Genomic DNA, 26,037 nt, shown 5'->3' with positions numbered 1-26,037 from the left:
CTTATAATTTTTCTATTTATATCCACTACATTACATTTTATTGAAGAAAAATTATGTTAATGCACACACATAGAATAAAGTGTATCTTTCTATTGCGGAATCACTTTTCAGGTTATAGATTCCATTTATAGAAACTCCATTGTGGAATTTATTTTTACAATATGTTTTGTGAAGTATTTCGCTAGTATTTTGAATCAGGAGGTAACACAGTCAGCCCTTTGCGGATTCTTTATCCAAGGAGTCAAACATCCATGGCATGAAAATATTCAAAATAAGTATACATTCCAAAAAGTAAACCTTGATTTTGCCATTTTAGATAAGGGACACCATTTAATAATGCCACTGTATTTAATGGAACTTGAGAATCCACAGATTTTTGTATCTATGGTAGGTCCCCAGCAGATAACAAAGGTTCACTGTATTTGCAGTCCATCATTTGTCTTACTTGTTAGCCACTACTCTCGCTTGGCAGCAATTCAGAATATATGTCCAGCTCAGCTCTACTAATGTACATACTTCAGACATTATTTATCTCCTAAACAGAAAACTTCATTTGGGGTCTATATCACACCAGCACACAGAGCATTTTTCATGCAATGTTTCTCATCACATTCTCAGTGGGGCTCCTCTCATTTAAACTGGGTATAGGACTGAAGGGGCTATACAGACAGGCAACATGTAGCCACCTCTTTTTGCCCCAGATTGGGGCCATGGCAATTGCACACCACGGTCTCCAGAGGACAGAAAAAGAAGCCACGGAAAGCAGTTTCTTTTCAGCATCTTGGAAGGGGCATCATAGGTGCGCCAGCGTGCCATGATGACACCCCTTCCACGCTGCTCCATTTGGGTGCTGAGCCACAGTGGCATCATCATGGCACACACCGTTTAAATGGGCATGTGCCAAAATGGCACTATGGGGGCAGGGTCACAGTGTCAAGTGTGCAGATGCTATGCCGTGACTCCACCAACAGGCCAGCACAAAGTGCCGGTCAGTATTCCCTCTCAAGTCTCAACCAACATTCAGAGTATGGCACGAAAAAAGCTTTCAGTTTAAAAGAAATCTAGCTATAGAAACGTTCTCAAGGACCACATTCCATCAATACATAAGGCCAAATTAAAAATGATGAGAACTAAAAATGCCAGTATATTTTAGCTTAAAACTTTTACTGCCTTGAGAGAGGCATTTCTACCTTTTACAATGGGGGAAAGACATACAAAACCTGGGACGCCATCAAATGATGACAGCATGAAGAAGAGGACATAGCCTTCTGGGAAATCCTTAAGGGGTATGTTGAGACCTTGGGAAGGCTGGATTTTGGCCCAGGACTGAGGTTCCCAACCTTTGATTTTGACTGTGACACTAATCAGTAGTTTTGTAAAGTATTACAAAATGTGTATTTGTTTATTTAGGCTGCACTTTTGCCTTTCAGAAATGCAAAGTGGCTACCTATTTATTTATTTATTTATTTATTATCTTACCTTTCTCCTATCATGTGACCCATAAAACAATAAAAACAGAAATCCAAGAAAAATGAATTAAAGCTTGATTAAATACTTTGGTGTGAAATTAGGAGCTAAGCGTTGATTCTGTTACTGTCATAGTATCCTTTTTGCAACTGCAGAGAAAGCATGGTTTCACAGTATCCTGTGCCTAGCTAGTTACTAGCATTGTTTTGAAGTGATTGCTTTACATGTTGTTATTCTTATATATAAAGAAAGTGTGATGATTTCAGAAGTGTGCACCTGCAATTTTGAAATTGTGCTTGGACATTCCTTGGCAATGCAGCTCCCTTTTGCTCTTTGCTGATGTAGCAATTTCTGCTCTAAGAATGCTTAATCCCACTGGCAAAAGGTCAAAGGGCAGAAAAGGAACTGTATTTGGAATATTACTACCACAACCTGATAAGAAATGCTGCCATAATGTATACTAGCAGTTAAATGGAAATCTGTACTTCAGTGATATCATCATGACCTTTCTAGTCCTGGAGTTATCTATTACATGCAGCTGCATCTCTCTTCCTGCATCATCTGTAATTTAGGAAGAATAAAGGAGGCACCTACACCAGAATCATTGCGAACAGGCTCATTCATAGAATTTCTTTAAGCTGAGCAATCACACCAAGGAATCCAAATGGGTTTGTAGTCATTCTGAACTTAATCCATCCTTGTAAGGAGAGATGCTGCTTTGCCATAGAACAACAACACTGAAGGTCCAAGCCAAAACATATCATTTCAAGGTTGTATGCTAGGTATTTCATGAAATCAGATTCTTTCATGCTATCAGCTCTTGATTCAAAATAAAGTTGCTCATTTAGGCTTTTAAGACTACTATGCATTGCACACCATTACTGTCTCTGTTTATTTTTTTTTCTCATGAAAAAAAAATACTTTATATACTGTGACTACGACTTTCAGACAGCCAGCATAGTGATATGAGTGCTGGACTCTGGAAACCAGGGTTCAATTCCCAGCTCAGCCATGAAATCCACTGGGTGACTTTGGGCAAGTCACATGCTCTCAGCATCAGGGGAAGGCAATGGCAAACTTCCTCAGAACAAATCCCCCCCCCTGCAAAAGAAGAAGAAGAAGAAGAAAAGAAACACCAACCACAACCATGATAGGTTCACATTAGGGTTGCCATAAGTCAGAAATGACTTGAAGGCACATAACAACAACCTGTAATTTTCACATTAGTATCACTAACATGAGGCATAGGCCTAACTATAAGCTGACATTCACAGTAGCACTGGATTTTCAGCCTCTCCCCCTTCCCAGCACTGAAAATATGTTCTAGAAAGTTTCACCACCCTTTCAAACAGGTTTTTAAGATATTTAGGATTCCGAGGAGGAGGTGGAAGAAAGGAGAGATTATGGCCCTCCTGCTTGCACTCAAGGGTTGAACAACAGCACTGAATTTCAGCCACACATTTCTGAACAGCAGGATCTTTTGCATACTTTCTTTTGATAGAAATAAGGATTGACCATACCCTCTATCCTATACTTCAACTCACTTCATTACAGTCAGCACACCTTATCCATTTTTTTATCCACAGCTTCAAGTATCCACAGTTTGAAAATCTTGAAAAAAGTATAAATTCCAAATAGCAATCCTTGATTTTCTGTTTTATATAAGGGATGCCATTTTGCTATGCCATTATATTTAATGGCACTTGAGCACTTGAGCAACCCCCAGTGGATAACAAGGACCCACTATATCTGAGACACATTTTCAGTCAGCAGCAGAAGTGGTGCTCTTTTCTTTTTCTTGCAACTGTGCTATTGCGCATTTAGTATTTTCACCTGGTTCTTTGTTCATTAATTTGGGGCCTTTTTCAAGAACACTATTTTGCTTTCTGGACAATTATGACATTTGTGTCTCTTGTCTTGAAACACCCTTAAGTGCCTTTTTACTAACCAAAATAAAAAACACACTGTGATGGGATCAGTGATTTCTGCTTTGAAATGCTTCAGCTTTCTTTGGATAGCATCTCCTTGTATCAGATGGTCCTATTCTTTCCCTGACACTGGATGACCATTATCCTGTGTAAAATGCTCAATTCATGTTATGCTACCTCCTAATTACTGGTTGTTGCTGTTGTTGACAGCAGTCCTCTTTGAAGTATTGAAAGCTCTAATTTTTCATTTTTCTTTTCCTAGGATGAAATATAATGATGATTTCTGAAATAAAACAAATAATAGAATCGTTTATAATAATGGTGCAATCCAGAGCTAAAAAGTAAGTGACAGAGAGAAGTAATGGTCCATAGTGATCAATAATGCTGTCAATATTGTTGATGCTGAGCTGTTTCCTCCATTTATTGATCATATGATAATAAGTGACCTGAAAGGGCCTTTATTAAGTGAGAGTCTCTGAAGACCCAAATTTGGGAACATGATCCTAGATGTTATTGTAGGACAACATCCATCATCCCTAGCCAGAATGATTTGCAATGATGGGCAATGTAATCCAAAAACACCAGGGAAACTAAAGCTGGGAATCATTCAGTATCTAATTTGAATTTACTATGCTGTCTGAAGCGGAACCTTCATGGGCCTGAAAAATTATAGCTCCAATTCTGTTATTTTCAAGGTTCAAAACAAGGCCTAATTTTTAGCAAGCAACATTTGCAGTCAGCCGTATTATTGCTTTGTTCATCTGTGTAAATAAACAACAAAAAGTATACAGGTTTGGTAAATATTGCCAAAACTAGGTTGAAATGTTTCATACATTGCCAGAAATAACTGGTGAGGGAAATTTAATGGATGGGGAGGTCCTGACTGAACATACTACCATATGTCCAAAGAAATAACTATGGTGTCATAAACAACATTTACAAGAAACTCAGTGGAATAAACATAATGGCAAGTGGAGCATGAAATGGGTTCTACCCATGCCAAGTCTTCACTATAATAAAACCTCAAGTACAAATTCCCATTAGACCAAATTACTTTCAAGTTGATTAACTGGTATAGTCATTTCATGTAAACAACTTTTAAAGAATTTTTTTTTGGCTTCTTGAAGTAAACACATGTTGACTTTTTCCAGTGGATACATTTGTGACAAATTGTTTCTCAAATTAGTCAGGCATCCAGAATGTGAAAGAATACATTCTAAAAATTCTAAAAAGAAGAGACCAGTAGGTATTAAGGTATTCAAAAGACATATAAATCCTTCTATGTGCTGTTTTTGTTGGTCTACATAGATGGTCCTCACCTTTCATATTTGGAACTAGTTCATGTATATATTTGTTATACAGTGGAAAGGAGAAGCTAGGCATAGTCAGACATGCGTTCTAGACTTTAGAAAAGCTGATTCAGTAAATTTAGGGAAATATTGGGGGTGATCCTGTGGTCAGGAATACTAGAAGAGAAGGGAGTTCAGGATGGAAGGGAGTTTTTCAAAAGGGAAATACTGAAGGCACAATTTCAAACTGTTCCATTGAGGTGGAAAAGGGGGAGATGTTTCAAGAAACCAGGATGAATGACTAAAGAACTTTCAACTGAGCTAAGTTTTAAATGGGAGATGTATAAGAAATGGAAAAAAGGGGGAAATCACCAAAGAGGATTTCAAAGAAATAGCTAGCATGTGTATTATTATTATTATTATTTATTTATATGTGTACAGGTAAAGTCAGAAAAGCTGAAGTGCAGAATGAGCTCAGGCTTGCTAGAAAGGTTAAGAACAATAAAAAGGGCTTTTGGGGGTATTTCTGTAGCAAAAGGGGACAGAAGGAAATGGTAGGGCCAATGCATGGAGAAGACGGAAAAATGCTAACAGGGGACAGAGAAAAGGCAGAACTATTGTCTTCTCAGAAAAGGAAAAGGGACCTCAAACTGAGGAAAATGGAGCAGAGGGCACAATAGAGGAAAAATAGCACAGAATAAATAAAGAGGTAGTACAGGAATATCTGGTTAATTTAAATGATTTGAAGTCTTCGGGACCAGATGGGCTATATTCAAGGGTAGTGAAAGAAATGGAACATGTAATATCAGAGCCATTGGCAATACTGGAGAACAGGAGAAGTCCCAGCAGACTGGAGGAGGGCAAACGCCGTCCCCATGTTCAAAAAGGGGAAAAAAAGAGGATCTCAACAATTATCACTGCATTGGTCTGACATTAATACCAGGAAAGATTCTAGAGTAGCTCATTAAACAGAGGCCTGGTACAGACCGCCCCAAAGGGTTGGCCTGCACTCGCCCCTTTTCAGGCTGGACTGGGGCCAGGGCAGCCTCACTGGCAGCCTGGCAGCCCCAAAACATCGTTATCTGGGCCACAGAGAAGCAGCAAAATGCCACTTCTCCATGGTCCAGAAAAGGGGTGTCCTTGGGGCTTCATGCCCCCGGACACCCAGACAGCCAGGAGGAGAAAGGGGCGTCCCCTTTCTCCTCAGGATCATTCTGAGCTGTGTAGTTGCTGCAGGAACAAGCCGCTCTAGGAAGGAGCTGCAAAATGCAGTTCCTTCCTGCAACATCATAAGGGCTGTGTTGCAGTGACCATGGGGACGTTGTGCGGCAGCACCGGCATCATGGTAGCCCCTGTGTGGGCGGGAAGTTGCCATGATGCTGGTGCTGCCATGGACTAGGGTTAGGGAGCGTGTGGTTGGTGTGCGCTCCCTAACCCTAGTATCGCTGGCAGCACGCTGCTTTACTGTACTGGCCCAGAGAGTCTGTGAACATTTAGAAGGGGATGCCATAATCACAAAAAGTCAACATGGGTTTCTGAAAAACAAGTCATGCCAGACTTATCTGATCTCTTTTTTGATAAAATTACCAGTTTGATAGATGAAGGAAATGCTGTGGATATAACATATCTTGATTTTAGAAAGGCCTTTCACAAGGTCCCCCTTGATATTCTTGCAAACTGGTAGGTAAGTGGATTAGTAACTGGTTGACCAGCTGAACCGAGTCCTAGTAGATCACAAATTGAACATGAGTCAACAGTGTGATGCAGCTAAAAAGGCCAATGTGATTCTAGGTTGCATCAACAGAGGTATAGTTTCTAGATCAAGGGAAATAATAGTGCCACTCTATTCTGTTTTGGTCAGGCTTCACCTAGAATCCAGTGTCCAATTCTGGGCACTGGATTCAATTCAAAAAGGATGTTGAGAAGCTGGAGCGTGTCCAGAAGAGGGCTGTTTAAGTATTTGAAAGGGGTGTCATATTGAGGATGGAGTAAGCTTATTTTTTTGTTACTCCAGATAATAGGACATGGAACAATGGATGGATTCCACCTAAAAATTAGGAGGAAGTTCTTGACAGTAAGAACTGTTTCACAGTGGAACACACTCCCTTGGAGAGAGGTGGAATCTCCTTCTTTGGAGGTCTTTAAACAGAGGCTGAATGGCCATCTGTGGGGGGTGTTTTATTGTGAGTTCCTGTATGGCAGGAGGTTGGACTGGATGGCACTTGTGGCCTTTTCAGCTCTATTATTTTAAGTATATTTTTATCTGGAGGCAGTGCTTGTCTGATCAGTAACCAATGGACACAGTAATACTTAAAACAGGAGATCTTTCTTGTGCAGTGCATCTCTAAAAAGTGTTCAGGGGAAGTTCTGCTTGTGCATGACCTGTAGACTACCACCTGTGGCAGGACTTTCTTGATACATGTAAACCCAGTTCATCACAAAACCATCAGAGGCCTCATTCACACTCACTTTTTTGCATTGAAAAGCTCTGGGGTCTCCTTGATGATGCCCCACCGAATGGATCAGGGTAATAGTTCCCACTATGTTCAGTTCGCACTGATAGAATTCCTCCTTGAAGTTCACACTGCAAGCGACTTGGCAGCACTGGCAGCAAGGGGAGATGTGGAAGGGGAGCAAGAGGAGGGAAACGGTGGCGGTAGTGAGGGGGGCAAGGAAAAGGAGGAAGATGAAGGAGGAAGAAGAGGAGAAAGAGGAAGGCAAACAGCAGCAGTAGCAGTGAGGGGCCAAGGAAGATGAGAAAGGAGGAAGATCCGGGGAGGAAGAGGAGGCAAACAGCAGCGGTGGCAGTGAGGGGGTGAGGAAGATGAGAAAGCAGGAAGCTCGGGAAGGAAGAGGAGGGAAGCAGCGGCGGCAATCAGGGGGCAGGAGGAAGAGGAGGGAGGAGGAAGAGGAGGAAGGAGGAAGAGGCGGCAGTGCAGCAGCGGTGTGGGGGGAGAAGAGGAGCAGGAAGGAAAAAGCTGCAGCATGGCAGCAGCCACACTCTCTCAGCCTCACAGAATGGCCATGGCCAACCCCTCTGATGTCGGGGGAAATATGAATGCCTATGAAATAATCTGGGTTCCACACCAGGTTATTTCATAGTGTGAATGACCCAAGGGTATCTACACGTTTATTTTTGTAGTTTCATTTGAAAACAGCTGTTTGCAAAATGTGTCAGGGATTAAGCCAATGTTTAATTTGTCTTTGACTGGTGCTGTTTGTTTTGCATTTAATGTATTTTAGCAGACATCTGTAATTTATTGTACTAGATGTTTGTAGTTCTTGACTTTGTAATTTTGTGATTTTCAATTTTATGTATCTGTATTTGTTATTTTAACCATGTGTTTTTAAATAGAATCATTAGGTCTTATGATGAATGGCAGGGCATACATTGAATCATCATCATCACCACCACCACCATCATCTTTACTCAGAAGTAAATCCCACTAAGATCACTGGAACGTACTTTCCAGTAGCTATATTTGGGTTTGCAATGTAACACTGGAGACTTATACTGGTTTATCTTGTATCAAGCCTCACTGAACTCAGTAGGGCTTGTGTCCATTAGACATGTACAGGATGACACTGTTGAAGTTGTAGATTTCAAAAGAAAATACATGACCTACATAACTACCATTCAACAATTGATTGTTCCCCCAAACAATCACATTAACTTTCATACAGCAAATGAAATGCAGCATGCCTTTCTCATAAGGTCTAAAGTCTCCAGCATCAAACTCAGGTTGAGAATTATGCAGCCCTCCACAATTTGTTGGGCACTAACTCCCAGCATTGCTCACTACAGTGGGCCCTTGGTATATGTGGGGGATCCGTTCCGGACCCCACCACGTATACCCAAATCCGCGTATGCTCAAGTCGCATTTGTTCCCTGGCCTATCCTCCCTTCCCTCCCTCGCTTCCCTCCTCCCTGCCTCCCTCCTTCCCTCCCATCCCTCCCTCTTACTTACCTTGAAGGCCTCCGTTCACCGCTGTCACCGCCGCGGTAAAAGCCGGGTGGTGGCGGCGACGGTGGCGGCAGCAAAGGCCAAGCCCCGGCCTCCTTGCTGCCGCTGTAGAAGGGTCCGATGGCAGTGCTGGAGGCCTCTTGGCCCCGAACAGCACCGCCACCGGACCTTTCGTGCGGTGGCGGTGAGGAGGCAGAGCCGCCACACCGGAGGCCTCCTCGAGGCCTCCACCGCCACGGAAGAGCCGGATACCGGTTTTGGAGGCCAAGAGGCCCCAGCACTGATATCCAGCCCTTCCGCGGCAGCGGTGACAAGGAGGCTGGGTGACGGTGTGGGAGGCCTTGAAGGCCTCTGGCACTGCTGCTCTCCGCACCTCCTCTTCGCCACCTCCGCGCTTTTCCTTTCGAAGAGGAGGCGTGGACAGCAGCAGCACCAGAGGCCTTCAAGGCCTCCCGCACCATCACCCGGCCTTGTCACCACTGCCGCGGAAGGGCCGGGTGTTGGTGCTGGGGGCCTCTTGGCCTCCAGCACTGTCACCCGCCCCTTCCACGGCGGCAGAGGCCTCGAGGAGGCCGGATGCCGGCGCTGGAGGCCTTAAAGGCCTCCAGTGCAGCAACTCTACCTCCTCACCGCCGCCGCAGGAAAGGCCGGGTGGCGGTGCTGTTCGGGGCCAAGAGGCCTCCAGCACTGCCATCGGGCCCTTCTATGGCGGTGGCGTAGAGGCCGAGGCTTGGCCTCCGCCGCCGCCACCTGGCTTTTCCCGCGGCAGCGGTGGCGGCAAGCGAAGGCCTTCAAGGTAAGTAAGAGGGAGGGAGGGAGGCAGGGAGCAGGGATGTGAGGGAGGGAAGGGAGGAGAGGAGAAAGAAGTTGTCCCTAATGGCGGCGTTCCCGATTTGCAATCAGCGTATGGTCAAATCCGCAGATGGCAAATCCACCTATAAGAAGGGCTGACTATATTAGTTATGATGATTAGGACTGTAGGGAGTGACATGAACATTTAGAAGGTTACAGGTTTTCCTCCCATCATCTAAGCAAATATGTAAATTATATATAAAATATTATTGACTACTGCCCCCTACTTCTTTGCAACTCATTGCTCTGATGTTCAGAGCAAGCCATTTACTGCAGAAAGAAAAGACTGTACAAATAATTATTTGAGAGAAAAGTGAAACAAATTTTAATATTTAATTTTAATACAAGCAAAATAGTTATTTTTTAAAAATCAGTGACATAAAGATGTTAAGTGCTCATGAGTATGTAGAATTAACATTATGTCCTAAATTGTAATGTAAATGATCTTAAAATTCCCAATTATTGTGCATGAGGCAAGATGTTCTTTTCCTATCAATTTCTATATTGTGTGAGGCAACAAAAAAGTATGCCACTGGGTGGCAGCACAATAAACACCATTTTGTTGTTTTGTGCCTTAAAGTCATACTATGAACATTAAATGTTCATGAGCTGTAAGAAATACTGCAATTTTAAACAAGAGACAGCAAGAATTTGAATTTAATTATCACATTGCCTAAAATCCAATGCCTTAAATCAGTGGCCTTAAATGTGTCTTGCATTACATTTGGTCATACATGAGTGGAGTTTGGCCTGCTGGATTCACACACTTGCACTTCCCATTATGTCCAGGCAGCTAACATTCATTCAGCACTCTATTAACTTTTTAAACATGTGCTTTCTAATCACTGTTGACTTGTGGTTTTTCTTAAGCCATGAATACTCAGATGTGTATTTTCTACTTCCTTCCTCTGATAGGGTATTATTGATTCCTGAGGGGATCCATGCCTCAGTGTATAATTCTGAGAGCTGTGCATGCTGGAAATATTTAATAAAGTTTCTTAATTTTTTAAAGCAAGCAAACAAACAACCCCATCCCATAATCCTCCGAAAACCACTTCTTTTTTCAATTTTAACATGACTTTATCTAATCACCCACTGAATTTATCCTTCCACTTATTATAAAACCCATTTCCATTCTAATGCCTTTCTTCACATTCCCCATCTATTCCCCAACTTTTGGCAAACAATACACACAATTATGTTTAACTCCCAAGTATAGCTATACAAAATCTGATACTGTGACTTGCATTATTATTCATGAGACTGGTGGTTAAATGAATAGGTTTGCATTGTGATGTGAGGTTTTCGGAAATAAGCTTCAAAACAGTAACAGTTGGTACCAGCCTCTAGCCATGCAAACAATGAGGTACCAGTTGTGAATCAATGGGAGATGATGGCCACTGTGCAAAGAAACATAAGTCAACAATAGTGTACAGCCCATAATAATGAGTTATCAATCAGGGAGAACAGCAAAAACAAACTCCCTAGTCAGAACAGTTTGTTCGCAGATAAAATCAATATGCATTTTGTATGTAAATATATGCACATACATGCATATGGTTGGATCATGTATCACAAATGGAACATTTTGACAGTAAAAAACAAAAATGTGAACTGCATTACAAGGATATCAAGAGGCAGAATATATATAAAAGGTCCCATAGTCAGCCTTTGCCATCTCCAGACAGAACTGGGAAACTTTCCTGCTTGAAAGTCTTAAGAGCTGATGCTAGGGCAGGTAAACTATAGCAAGCTAGTGCCCCAAATGTCTGGCTCAGTATAAAGCAGAATCCTATGTTACTAAGTAGCAGCCAAAAACCCTTAAAATTCTCCACTGCTGCAAACTTGTTTATTCTGAACCACCTTGAGCTCAGAAAAAATGTGGGATGCTACATCTGCAATCCTAGTTCTCATTAGATATCCCTAGAAAATGCATTATTTTTTTAATACCATCCTTTCTTAACCTTTTACCCTGGAGGAAGCCTTGAAATTATTTTCAGGTCTCAGGGAACCCATGCATAAAAATTATATCTACAGCTTGTGTGTGTATGTGTGTCCTGTATAGGAGGGCAACCCTGTATTTTCAAACTATTAATAAATAACCATCTATCCTTCTATCAAGACAAATATAGAGAAACCAATTCCTAAATCCACATCAGTCCCTCCAAAAGGAAACTTGCTAACATAACGCTGTGACAAGATCTCTTGCTATGGGATAAAATACCAAGATGACATTTATTTTCTAAACAGGAAGAAAACTTTTCTGTTAAACTGTGACATGTAAGCAATGAAGATTATATCTGCTATAAAGAGAATTGTTTTGTGTGCATTTAATGGAAAGCTTCATACTGCTCCAGGCTTTTTGGCCCTACAAAAGATCTCCATTCTGCCAGGTAGGAAACTGAAGTACAGCACTCTACATCTCTCACCTGTGAAACCAAATCTGTTTTCTCCACACATGAAATCTGAAATCATATGTGTTGGCTTTATTATCTGCTGAGCTATTTTATCAAGTGCAATTTCAATTTGTAAACTTAACTTTTCTAATGACAGAGGAAATTATTGCTCGCCTCAGCCATTAGCTCATGCATCAGACCAACAGGTTATTAAAGTAATATTTCACATCATTTGGTTAAACAAAATGTGAACAGTCTTCAGGCAAACCATTCATACTGCCTTTTTTATATGTTTGAGTTCACTGCTGTCAGTCATGTTCAGGATTTCCACCCTGTTGTACGAATTAAAGGGAAACAACCTGTTCTGAAGCTGAGTGAAGAAGGCAAAGGAAGCTTTCCACATGGTGTTTCATTTATTTTTTTAAATGAACAGTTTCATTCATTTTTCCCAGCATGGCCTAAATCCAGAATAGATCAGACTTGTTGTGCCATGTGCTTTGAGCAAAGTATCACAGAATTTTAGAGATGGTAGGAACCTTTAGCCTTTGATCTGATCCAATTTCTTTCCCAGAAATGAGAGGCAAAGAACATTTCCTACAAAGCAGTAGAACTTCCATACTGCCCTACCAGCACTTTCTATTACAGTATTTTCAAAGAAGGCATATTCAAAGAGATAAGCAGGTTCATTTATTTTAATAGTGAAAAAATCCAGTAGCAGTTTTGAGGGACTGAACAGACTGGCCAAAAGGGCCGATGTCTGGGTGAAGTAGGGGCGTGGCAGCTGCATGATGCACACCCTGACTCCACCCACAAGCCACTGTCATGCCAGCCAACAAACCAACTGCACGGCAGGCAGCATCACAGCACTACTTTGGTGCAACGTCCAGATGACACATACCAAAAGGAATGCCGGAAAGTGCCACAGTAGTGGCAAAAGAACCCTTTTTCTGGCTCCAAAAGGAGCAGCATTTTCCTGCTTTGGGGGGGAGGGGGGCAAAAAAACACCACGGTGTGCGGTTGCCACACCTCCAATCACATTAGCTTCAAATGGGATTTGCACATTCTTGAAAAGATGCGGGACAAGCCTGGAGAAGCCCGGGTTGCATAAAGGCTGTATACTGTCCAGCGATAGGTGAATGCGATAAGATCTGCCTTAAGAAAGTTACATCCCAGGTATATGCCGGAAGTGGAGGTAATGCAATAATCTCCTGAGTCTCACACTTGCTGCTGGATTCTTTTATTTCTTTTTATTAAGGGCTGATGATTCTCAGCCAGAACTCAGAAAGGTTACATCTTTGAACTACAAGGTCCAGAATTCCCCAGCTTGTATACAGGGAATCAAAAGCATCATGATGCAGTTAGCTGTAGAAATTGTGGCATGGTTCATGAACAATAGACTAGAATCACAGAATTTGAGCAGGCTTTTTAAGGATATCTACTTCAACTGACTGCTCAGTGCAATAAATCCAAAACTACAGAATCTCCAACAGATGGCTGTCCAATTGCTACTTGCAGACTTCCAATGAGGGACACTTTCCATTCATTTGGGTGACTGGTTCTACAGTTGAATTTCTTACACTGTTAAAATCCTCCTAATATTCAACCATAACTTAAGCCCAGTAGAATGAGTCCTGCCCTTTGGGGGAGCACAGTGCACTCCTATGGGATTGCCCATTAGATATTTGAAGACTACAGTGCCTTCTTCATGTTTCAAGTTAAGCATTCCCAGTTCCTGCAACCTCTTGTATATAGGACTTACTTTTCATAATCTTGATTGTCTTTCCTTTATGCCTGCTCCAGTGTGCACTGTGCATATGTCAAACTGGGTAATTAAAAAAAATCAAAAATCAAAACTAGAAAATTGTTAATCCACATACCAATTGTTATCCTGTATACAAAATAGCTAATATGTACTAAGCCAAAGGTACCATTATACTATAATGATTATAGGACATAAAAGGGGAGATGAAATAGAATCATAGAAAAATAGAGATGGAAGGGCCTCATTGCCATTGAGTCCAACCAGTGGTGTCCTTGAGTGGGTGAGGGGAGTGTGGACCATACTAGGTGACACCCCATAGGAGGAGGGACACTTTGGTTGGGACCTCCTACCACTGCAGCAGAGTGGTGAGCGTGCCACTCATGGCTTTGCCACAACCCTGGCTTTCTCCCTCAGGAGGGAGCTGAAGTACTAGTGAGAGTGAGCACAGCAGAGGGGCTAGTGAGCCCCCTGTGGCTTTGTCATTAGCCCAGCTTTCTCTCCAGGAAGGGAGACAGGCCACCAATGAAGCCACAAGGGGCAAGCAGTGGCCGGGTGTGTGTGTGTGCAGGCCTCTGCTGCCACTCCTCCTTGGCAGCCTCCTCCCCATACCAGGTATCACCAAGCCTGGTGATGCCACTCAGTCCAACCCCCTGTTCAATGCAGGGTCTCCTGCTAAAACATTCCCAGCAAGTAGCAGCCCAGCATCTTTTTGAAGACCTCCAGAGAAGGAGATCCCATCACCTTACTAGGCTTCATTGGTTAGTTTGGTTACATGTCTAAGTTACGTTGCTGAACTGCTGTTACTGTCAATAACTTCCTTCTAATGTTCGATAGAAATCTATTCTCTGGTAATTTAAAATAGTTAGCTCTGGTCCTACCTTCTGGGGCAGCAGGGAACAGGCTTGCCCCCTCCTCTCATGCGACAAGTCTAGAGGTATTTGAAGAGTGCAACCATGTCATCCCTCAGTATTTTCTTCACCAAGCTGAACATTCCCAGATCCTTCAACCTTTCCTCATAACTTTTATCATCACAATATAGCAGCTGAAAAAAAGAAGGAACCAGAAATGCCACCATGGGAGAGGAGTGGAAGAAGGAAGATAAGAAATGAAGAAAGAGTAGGAGGAGTCTAGAGCATGAAAGTTCAGAGACTGAAAGGTCCCCTCCCCCCCTCCATTTTGCGCAATGTAGTTTTGAAAACCCTATTGGTATTGGCTGTAAGTGTTGTCATTTTTAGATAGCTGTATCTAAAACCTGATTTGTAACCCGCTTTGAGAGCCTTTAGGGCTTAAGAGCGGGGTATAAATACCATAAAATAAAGAAATAAATAAATGCTTCAGAAACAACAAAGGCCAATCAACTGGCTGATATGGTCAACTAATACTACAGTGATTTTTAGAAGGAGGATTAGTTCTTGAGATAATAAAGCTACCATTGGCTATTAATGTTTTCTTAGAGTTAATTGAATGCAAAATTGGCTACAAATGTGTGTGCACATATGTGCGTGTGTATATGTGTGAATGATAGCAGCAAAATACTGTCATATCCACTAGGTGGCATATGATGACCATAGTTAATATACTATACAGCCACAAAACCTCCCATTCATGGCATAAAGAAAGACTAGCATTATTAATTTATACCATTGCATCCACTCTGCCCCAATATTTGTTTAGCCAGCTGTTTCCTCTAATCCTGCTTAAACACTATTGATTAAAATCCCAAATACATTCAGATTCTTTTTTACCCCAAAGAACATTTTGTTACTTAAAAATTACAAGCTGCTTTTTCAAGTACCTAACTCTACTTGAACTGCTAACTGTGGAGCCAGAATGTCTAATAATTCCTTAGAAGAAACAAGAGAAGTTTGTGAACTGAAAATGATCCACTAAAACATCTTCAGAATTTCAATATTTTTCTGTATATTTTGATAGACTATCTTTCTGATTTTCACAGGAAGACTCCCACACTTTGACAAACTTAAATCAACAAACACTGCCCAAACTGGGACCAGAATTCCTCCTATGTAACAGAACCTGCCATGCATAAAATAGGATGTAGTGAATATGAAACAGTCCTCAGCTGGTGGGGTCTATGTTATACAGAGCTTAGTTATACTTGATTATTGGAAAAGGAATTAATTTCAAATACTTCACTATTTGCTAGTAGTTAATTACAAGTTCTGCTATTAGTATGTTGATTTTATCAGAGATGAAGGCATGATCTATTTCTGCAGTGGTGATAGGCTAGTCCAGATTCAACCTAGCTGTGTCACCATTCACTCACACACCCTTTTCTCCTCAGTGCTAACTATAGGCGGTCTTATCCCCTGCTCAATACGCAACATTCATATATTGTAGTTCTTGGCTCGGATATCTGCAACAATAGACTTTTGTATAAATACTTTCCCATCTATGAGTTACAGACTTTCTCACAATGTGTTTCATTGATATCAGTGCTGGGAAAAAATCTGGTGGGGAATCTGTCATAATTGTATTGTGTCACCATGGCCAATAACATAAGCTGTCAAGTCTGATAGAATCCAGATCCATTAAAATGCTTTGGGATCTGCAAAACCCCATACCAGATTGCCCATCCCTATCTGATAACTGAGCACCAAACAAAAGTCACTGCCACATAATTCCATACATTCCACATAATCAGAAAGGAGGTTCACTGCGCTGAGCACCAAAGATCAAAAACAACAAGGGGAGAGATGTAATTACTTTTAGCACTATAGTAATAAAATGCCATCATGTTTCTAATCACAGTCAGCCACACTCTAAATTCTAACTGAATTAGGTCCACACAACTCCTCCTATTGTTCTTCTGAATGCATCTGAAGAACCCATTACTAATAAACTATGAGAGACCCTCTCCTGCTTTTTAAGCATGTTTTTTCTCTTGCTTACTTCACACCCTGCAGCTGCTCCAGTCTGAATGGGGCAGTCACACTTTATTTCTGCCCTGCCTCTTTCTCAGCATTTCAGCTCCCCCAACATCTAGCCCAAATTCCAAACTTTTCCGCCATTTAGCGCTCCGTGGTTCCTGTTATATTACCAAGGCTCTGTAGGCAATTTACTCCATTGGTTTCCCTATTTGCCCTAACTTCTGATTTTTGTCCCTTTATGTAGCTGTGAACAAGCCTTCTATCAGTCGCCTAGCCCACTCACAACCTCAGGTTACCAGGGGATCAGGAGAGGAAGGGAAGGAGCATGGATATAGGCAGCAGAAATTAGCAAGCAATCTGTAGGACTAGCCAGAACCAAGCTTGGTGGGAAGCCAATATCTTCCCTCTGGCCAAGATATCAAGCTACTCACCCAAACAACACCAGAGCCCCCTTCACTCTTCCAGTGGTAACTTGCAAGGTGTTTCTCCTTGCTTCTCTACTGGCAGCAGATACAATTACAACTACAGCCCCTTCTCCTCCTTTTCCTTTCCTACTCCTCCCTGTCCTCCTCTACTCTGGAGCTGGTCCAATCCTGCTCATGCTTCCAATGTATCTGGCACTCTACCCATGTTATCCAATGCTCCTGCTGCCAACTTGGATGGGGAGCAACAGTTTGACAGTTAGGGACACACCCAGCTGGTTTGATTCTGCACCTTGGAACCCAGCAGCAAGGGAGGGGGTAGGAGGTGTAGTGAGCACTCCTTCTGTCCCTCATACATTTCAGATGTGAAATGGTATGTTACTTTGGCATAGGAACCCACTCTAAACAGTCTCATGGATCTTTTCAGTCATGTCTATTTTCACAACTCACCCTCATCAGGTAATGGTGTAGCATGGACAAACAGGATGGGAGTGGTCTTCACTAGAGGTACCAGCTCAAGTCATGCATAGTTTTTGGCTAAGATTTTGCTGGATGAGCCTGATTACGGACAACATTGGAAAATGTGACAGTGTGGGATTCACCTTGGCAGTTACAGCAGCATTAAGTGAGAGACAAAGAGTCCATTCTTGCTCATCTTGACTAAGCCCTGCTTCTCTTGAGTTTGCTTTACAAATGCCAAAGAAGGTGAAGGTCAGAGGTGTTAGTACGCAACTGCTAATAGTATTACTGTCCAGCCAAAGTCTTAAAAAATAGAGACTTAATAAGGGTTACCAACTGAATGTCAGCACTGCCACTTTGACTCTGTCTTGATTCCGGTTCCAGATAACCTGGCCCAGATTTGCAGCAAGAGTACCCCACATCCTTCCATTTCTTGTCACAGTTCTAACAAGGATTCTGGACAAGTTCACACACCTACTCTTCTCAGCCCATTCATCGTCATACCTCACATTTGAAATATTAATCACACCTGAAAAATGGTTGTTGTTGTTGTTATTGTTATCATTATAGTTTATTTATATAGCGCCGTAAGTTTACACACCTTCCATAGTCATCAACCAAGATACAGATAAACCCTGCCTACAGCATACAACCTAAAATCAAAATCAGCAAAAATGATAAAATAACAACTTATAATAATATAACTTGTAAAAAAATACATAGCAAATGTTCTGGTGTCCTCTCATATCAATTTGTTCAATGAATCTTCAACATGATGATGCCAATTTTATCATCATTACTAAAGTCTTACAGAAATTAAACAACTTACTAAATAACAATCTTACCAAAGGACAATGAAGTAAACCTAATAATATTGCAAAGGGTGCTACCTTTCTGGTAGGCTTTTAATTTATATTCATCATAGCTTATTTTTTAAAACAAAATTATTTGCAACAGTGAACAGATTCCATTACAAGTTATATAACGGAAGTATTATTTATAATAATTGTCTTCTCAGTAGCTTCTGGTTTTTCTTTATAATTTTGATCTCTCCCTCCTGAATCAGAACACACCCACATGTCAGTGAAAAACTTTACAACAAGCATGTTTTTCTCATTAAAACCACAAGCATAAGAACATTATATTTTGTCTAAATCTTGGGCATAAAGGCTCATTAGTAAGACAGACTCTTGGCACACATGTGCCACAGAGCAGATGTTTCTTCATTGCATCACTGAAGGTTTTAACTTTTATTTCTTTGAAGAGAGCACATATTCAGTAATGAATTTAGGCTTATTGTTTATTTTGCAAGTCTTGTCAGTTTAAGAGTACGTAGTTTAATAGACCATGTTCACTAAACTAAGGAGAGCTGTGCCATTTGATGCTGGCTGGATATCTGCCTCCACTAATGGTTCTGAGCTTATGCACATTAACACCGCAAGCTGATTTCACCATCACCCTGATGTAAGATCATTGCTTGAATGTTGCTGAGTGAAAGAGAGAAACCAGGGAGTTTTATTTTGTGTCCCATGTCAGCTGCTTTGAAAAGAAAGGTGATGGAACACAAATGCCTCCTGTTGTTCAAACACTGGATGAGTTCCTCACTGCGACTCTGACTCTCTTCTTGGAAAGAAGTTTTCTTCAGAAAACTGATTACTTAGAAAAACCCAGCATGACTCAGTGACAAAAAAGTTCCACTTTTACCTGGACAGTTTTGGAGAGTGACCAGCTGGAATGTACAACATTCAGAATTTACTGATTTCAATGGAAAAGTCAGGCAAGAAACAAAGGTTTCTTTCCTTTGAAACTAATGGGACCAAAAAGCACTTCATTTTGATCAAATTTACACATGGTGTGTTGTTTTGAATGAATGAATTACAATTGTGGGACTGAACAAGAAAAATATTGTAAAGCACTTTGCAATTAAAAAGTGTTTTATGATGCTAAGATACAGAACTAAAGGAATTGAGCAGCTGTGACACTGAAGGGACTAACACTGGTTTAAATCCAGGTCCAAAAGTTTAACAGCTTATTCTGTCAACTTGTCACTTTCTAATCATGTAAGATTTAGTTTTAGAAAACACAGTTATCAAAAGTACGGTACATAATGATAGCAATTCTTTTGTCTTCTTGGAATGTGAATTATAAGACATACTGTGCCACATCATACAGATTTTTTCCACACAAGAATTACTAAAACTCATTTTGCTACCACCTTCTTGTTTTGATTTTTTTTACATTCACTGAAGTACTTACAGACTGAACATATTAAACTTACAGTTAGTTTTCCATTAAGCTTTTGTCATAAATTGTAATGCATGAATAACGTACAAATATTTTTTTTCAGTTATATTTAGAATTTAGAAAGTTCACTTTTATCACAGCCTATTGAAGCTATAATACGTGCCTTTCCAACATGGCAAAATCCTTCCAAAACCATCTAAAATATTTTCCAGATACTTTAGCAACATTAACATCATGGTACACATTACCTGCAATGTCTAGCAAAGAAGAATAGCACAACTACTTCCCAGGAAAAAGCTGTAATACATTTAACCCATTCTTAAGAAAACGTGCATTTTTAGGATGAGAATTAAGAAATATTTTGTTCTATTTAAATAAAAAAAGTCAGGAAACCAGCTCATTTTAGAATTTTGAGATAATGCTGCTGTGGGTCTACTATTATCATCTGTAAGTATTGAAAAATATGTAACATTCCCCCCCCCCCCCCCCCAGTAAGACCAAACATTGGAGGCTGTGATCTTTTTATGTCCTGTGGGCAAATAACTGATATTACATGCATGAAGTAGACTGACAGCTGCCAGAAGCACTTGATTCCCTTTGAGCATGTGCGCAAGAGTGTTCATACAGGTAAACCCCATTTCTGATCCCATTAAACACTCCCAACTACTGGAGACCAACCAATCTTATTGACAGGTTATGCTAGAGCAGCATTTCCAAACTTGTGGGTTGCAACCACTTTGGGGGTCGAATTACCCTTTCACAGGGACCATTGGAAAACACATATTTATGAAGTAGCATCGAAAATAATTTTGTGGTTGGGGGTCACCACAGTATGAGGGACTGTACTAAAGGGTTGCAGCATTAGGAAGCTTGAGAACCACAATGATAGAGGCTCCTATTTTTTCCAAGTTTTTCCTACCCCTATTTCTCTCAAGAGGACCATTATTAGAAATAATTTATCTGAGAATCATGGTCTCTGTAGCAGATCCCTTTGCCAACAACAAGTTTCAAGAATTGGCATGGAATGGATCCCTAGTCCTTTCAGCCCTTCATCGCGTATCTCCATATGAAGCAAAGGGGGAAAAGAGGACCAGAGGGATGTTATTTTGGGACTTTAGCAAAGCAACTCATCCGGCATAGGTGCAAAATTCCAAATATCCCTACTAACATTTGGCAGTTCTTGTGGACCTTGCTTTTTCCTATTTCTTTCAAGTCAGCCACTTGGGCTGTCCTTTTGAACTACTCTTCCCCTGCTCTAGGCTGTCTAAAGGCCATTGGACGTCTACCCATACACTTTGGAAGGAATCTGGGTTGGGGAACTTGCTCTCCTTGAATAAAGATGCCTCCAAAGATCTTCCTTTTCATTTAAGGATGCTCGGAAACATTATTGCTTCAATTGGTCACTTGTATTTTTATAAATTGTATTATTTTTTTAAATTGTAAATACTTTGATTCCTAATTTTTTCAGGGGGGGACAAGATAATGATGATAATAATAATAATAATAATAATAGTAATGAGTGACTAATAAATTTTAGAAATGAAGAATGAATAGGAATTAAGCAATTTGAGAGCCAGTGTGGTGTAGGGGTTCAAGTGGAGACCAAGGTTCAAATCCTGGATACAGAAACCCACTGGGTTACCCTGGGCAAGTCACACTCTCTCAGCCTTAGGGGATGGCAACAGCAAACCTTTGTTGAACAAATCTTGCCAAGAAAACCCTGTGATAGAAAGAATTTGAAGGCACACAACAATAACAATTTAGAAGGGGAGAGAAGTGGGAACACTTATGACAGAGTTCAGACAGTATCCTGTTTTCACCTCCAAACTCCACCTTGGAGTTACAAAAGGTAACCTGATGCATCAGAGTTATGTATCAAGTGAAAGGTTCCTCAGAGCAGCCATGCAGGGAAAGAAAAACTCAGCTGTGGGAAAAAGAGAGGAAAGCCCTCTCTTTCCAAAGCCCTCCTCAGAGCTTGAGAAAGTTACCTTTTTTGGACTACAGCTGCCACTGGACTACAGTTGTGCCTACCCCAAAGTAACTTTTCCAACCTCTGGGGGCTGCAGTGAAGGAAAAAAAGTCTGTTTCAAGGAGAACAAAAAGTCTGTTTCCAGGATCCCCTCACAACTGAAGAGCATCCCCCAGAAGCTTATTGGCTGAGAGAGTGGCTGGAGGGGAACCCCTCACCTTTGGCTGCCTTTACCTTGCTCACACTGCTCCAAAGCGACAAGTCTCAGGACTCTGGTCCCTCAGTGCAAAGAGAGGGGCTCTCAGCTTCGTCCGCCTCCAAGCTTTCTTTCTTTCTTTCTTTCTTTCTTTCTTTCTTTCTTTCTTTCTTTCTTCCCGCCCGGCTAAAGGTGCAAGAAACGTCCCGCTCCAAGGCAAACTCTGGAGAGAACGAGAGAGCGCGGGCGCTGGAGTCCTTTCCCTTTGCCAGAAGGAGGAGGGCTCAGTGGTTACAGCTGGAGGGCAGCTCTCTTCCCACAACCGTCCCCCTCAGAAACGGGGGAGGAGAGCTACACAAACACACACACACACCCAACACACACACACACACACACACACACACACCCTGCCAGTGCCCAAGAGCGTCTCTCAGCCGCCTCTCAAGCCCCGAGCCCCAGTGCCTCCCCTTCCCTCAGGAGGGTCTTCTTGCCAGGTGCCCTGCCCTCTTGGCTCAGGCAGGGGAGGAGGACACCCCTCACGGCACTCGGCCCACGCCCCGACCCTCGCCCCCAGGGCAGTCAGGGGGCACACCTTTTCCCCCTCTGGGTGTGTGTGACTGTGAAAGGGCTCCCTGGCAGCAGGGCAAGGAGAGAGCCACACCTGCGAGGAGGACATGAGCCCCTTTCCTCAGGCTGGGCTGCTCTGCCCTCCTCCTCCTCCTTTTCCTAGTCCTCCTCCTCACGCCAACCCCCTCCTTCCTCCCTTTTTCTTCGGATGGAGTGTGTTGAAAATCAATCCAGGGATGAGAAATCTTCCTTCCCTCCTCCTTTCTTTCCTTCTTTCTTCCCTTCCTTCCTTCTTTCCTTCCATTTCTTCTTGGGACCGTGTATGCTGAACATCAATCCAGGGAAGAGAGGCCTGCCTGCATGTTTTCCTTCCTTCCTTCCTTCCTTCCTTCTTTTTTTTCTTCCTTTCCTTCCATCACTCGTTGGGATGGTGTATGTTGAAATCTATCCAGGGAAGATAAGCCTCCTTCCCTCCTTTCTTTCTCTCTTTTCTTCCTTCCTTCCTTCCTTCCTTCCTTCCTTCTTTTCTTACACCTCTTCTTGGGATGGTGTCTGTTGAAAATCAATCCAGGGAAGAGAAGCCTTCCTTCCTTCCCTCCTCCTCTCTCTCCTTCCTTCCCTTCCTTCCTTCTTCACTTCCACCTCTTCCTGGGATGATGTGTGTTGAAAAACAATCCAGGCAAGAGAAGCCTCTGGGCTGGGATGACAACACATCCTCCTTTCCCTTCAAATGTCCTCCATTTGGAGCAGGACTAAGAAGCATGCACTTCTATTTCTATGAGTGTTTTGAGCTTTGTTTTGGTCATGTCCCTACATTTTTCTTGAGAGTCCTACATTTTGTGGCACCTTGTCCTTTGCAGTGAGGACATCTGGTCACCCTGCTCCCTGGAAAACCCAGTCCACCTTTCCAGAGAGTCCCAAATCCTCTTGAAGATGAGGGCTGAGGGGGCGCAGACTCAGGCAGCAGTCTACATTCCTCAGTTTGCCTCTGAACTTCAGTGCAAAGGAGATTGGCATTTGTAGGCCTGGGAACTAGTCTATTATGTTGTTGCAATGCTTGGTCAAGATCGCGTGCCTGAAATCACACAATATATATTTTCTCAGCTGTGCCTAGCCAGAGGAGTCCAGGAGGTGACCTAATTGGTGTAGATCTCTTGATACTATCTGCCTAGCTGTGCATGATATGAAACACACATTTGGAAAAGCAAAGGGGTGGTTAGCAATGCTTTTTATTTTGAAAGAGGAGTAGCTGATTGGCGAGGAACCACAAAATAGCAAACCTTTCCTTTCCAATCTATGCAGCAGAGGTTAGAAAAGAAAAGGAAACTCTCCCATGCATCCCAGATTATTACCCCAGGTCCCCCATCAAAAGTGATAGCATATGGGGGGGGGGAGGGGATGTACTACCTCAGTAGGGAGCCTGCGAGAAGCTGAGTAACTCTGAGGATTATTTTCACCCATGTGAACCAGTACTAACTGTGGGAGGAGGACTCCACCTTTCATGAACAAAGGTATTATTTGGAAATAGGTAGAAACACAAAGTAACAATTCAGTCTTAAGACACCATACAAGGCTAGCTGAAATAGAAGTAAGGAAATTGGATAATGGAAGCTTAGGGTTGTAGAGGAGGTGAAATTTACTAGTCTTTCAGAGGAATCCACAGAAAGTGAGGTGTGGCTCAGATGCATTTGAGGGCAAGACAGTGAGTGAAAGAGACCCTCTGCCTATATAAGGCTACAGCTGGGGCTAATATTTATACCTGATTTTCCAGCCTTGAAGGTTACTTGATACTGTCTTGTAGTGTAATAAAGACCTGATCATTTTCTCAGGGAATCGACAATGCAATTCCAGAACAACTGATGGTTTTAACTTCAGAGTAACAAAATGGCCTGTTACAGACTGCCAAAATAAAGCTGCTTCGGGTCTCTTTGGAGGTATGCTGTTTAAATGATGCATGCATCCTAAGAATCCGGAAGCTGCACCAAAGCTGCCCTCCAGTGCTTAGGAATGGAGTGTGGCTTTGGCGCGACCTCCAGACTCTTAGGACCCACGCATCATTTAGATAGCATACCTCCAAAGACACCCGAAGCAGCTTTATTTTGGCAGTCTGTAACAGGCCATTGATTGGATTTAGGACAACCCCAGTGTGGATGGATAGAGAAATGTACTGGGAACACGGCAGGGGATAGGTAGGAGATACTGTCTTACTAGCTTTAGTGCAACAATTTTTATCTCCAGTTCAAGAGGATATGCACAAAGCCTGGGGGAGGATGGAATGATCAACAAACCCATTTAACCTTTCTTTTGGTACTACCTAAATCTTTCATATGTCTTCAAGTCAATGGTCTTTCCCATGGGAAACTTCCCTAAGTTTCAAAGGTTATTGTGACCTCTTTAAACATGCCTGGCTCTAGATATGAAAATGTAAAGATCCCCATATACAATGTGAGGGTGTTGCATATGGTAACAGGATCCATCCTGCTACTCTGACAGGCTTTCTGAGATCTCTTACCAGAGAAATATTCAGTAAAGAGGCTGTGACATCCACTCTCTTGCTTTCTTTGGACATTGTGGAGGATTGAGTCCTAGGTGAAAAACAGTATGTGCCACCTGCTCATCTGTTTTTCTCTCTTTATTTTCCCACGCACAAGACCATAGAGGACTGGACCCTGGAGGTGTTGCAGCCTTCCCTTCTCAGCCATCTGAAACACATAATGGTGGAGTTGAGACACACCTAAAGCCAGTGTAGATTAGTGGTTTAGGCGTTGCACTATAACTCTGGAGATCAGAGTTGGATCCCCCTCCCCCGGTCATGGAAAACCATTGGGTGACCTTGGGCAAGTCACACACTCTCAGCCGCAGTAAACCCCATGATAGGATCACTTTAGAGTCAGCATAAGTCAGAAACAACTTGAAAGCACACAAATCCTTTGTACCATGCAAGTGTAAATAGGTAAAGGTTATGACTGCATTTCCAAGGAGAACCAATGTTTTCCTCCCCTCACCCTTCCTAGAAGATTAGGCCCAATTCTTCTTGGTACAGAAGCCACAGAAAGAGAAAGAGGAACAATGCATGGGTCCTGAATGTGTAAATCTTCATGCATTTTATTCATATATATTTTATCATTTTTCTCCTTACTGTGAGAAAATTATCAACAACTGGACAAAGATGATTCACAATACATAAATGCATTGGAGGGGTGCGCACAAAACAAATTTATTGTATAGAAAATATTGTTTCTCTTGAATAAACTTGGTTTTCACATAGAAATGGATTTGTTGTTACTGTTTTTTGACAGGGAACTTGCTTTCTATGCAGAGAGTACAATTTTCTGTGCAAAAAAAGCATTCTCTCTCTCTCTCTCTCTCTTTTTCCTTTTTTATTTTATTTTATTGTGCAGAATAAGTCCTGAACTGTGGTTAGATCCATCTAGAAATCTCCTCTTCAGGATTTCCCAGTATTCAGCAATCCCGTTTTTCAACCACTTTTCAAATATTTTAAAAATATTATTTCCATTCGTACACCTGATAGCTTTCTATCTGGTTACTTCTTTCCCAAGATATTTTTCAGCCTCTGGTGAAGGGCCAAGGGAAAAGAGAGAGATTGCTATTTGTTGTTGTGTGCCTTCAAGT

At 42.0% G+C, this 26,037-nt stretch overlaps 1 protein-coding gene across 2 annotated transcripts in view; it reads right to left on the bottom strand.

Moving 5' to 3' along the window:
- The window catches only part of HAPLN1 (hyaluronan and proteoglycan link protein 1), a 74,042-nt gene extending 51,933 nt beyond the window's left edge, over positions 1-22,109 (bottom strand). Inside the window, exon 1 of one of the 2 annotated variants that reach the window (XM_089512602.1) lies at positions 21,860-22,109. The gene's annotated coding sequence lies outside the window, so the exon portion shown is untranslated. The remainder of the gene's footprint in view (positions 1-21,859) is intronic. The other variant, XM_089512593.1, reaches the window with a different exon arrangement.
- Positions 22,110-26,037: the final 3,928 nt, after the last annotated feature.

This window comes from Sceloporus occidentalis, unplaced genomic scaffold (genome assembly GCF_023333645.1).
Source record: "Sceloporus occidentalis isolate IW3139 unplaced genomic scaffold, rSceOcc1.0.p SCAF_1, whole genome shotgun sequence".
NCBI classification, from domain to species: domain Eukaryota; kingdom Metazoa; phylum Chordata; class Lepidosauria; order Squamata; family Phrynosomatidae; genus Sceloporus; species Sceloporus occidentalis.
Note: the sequence above shows the minus strand (reverse complement) of the source record. Positions and strands in the feature narration are given on the sequence as shown.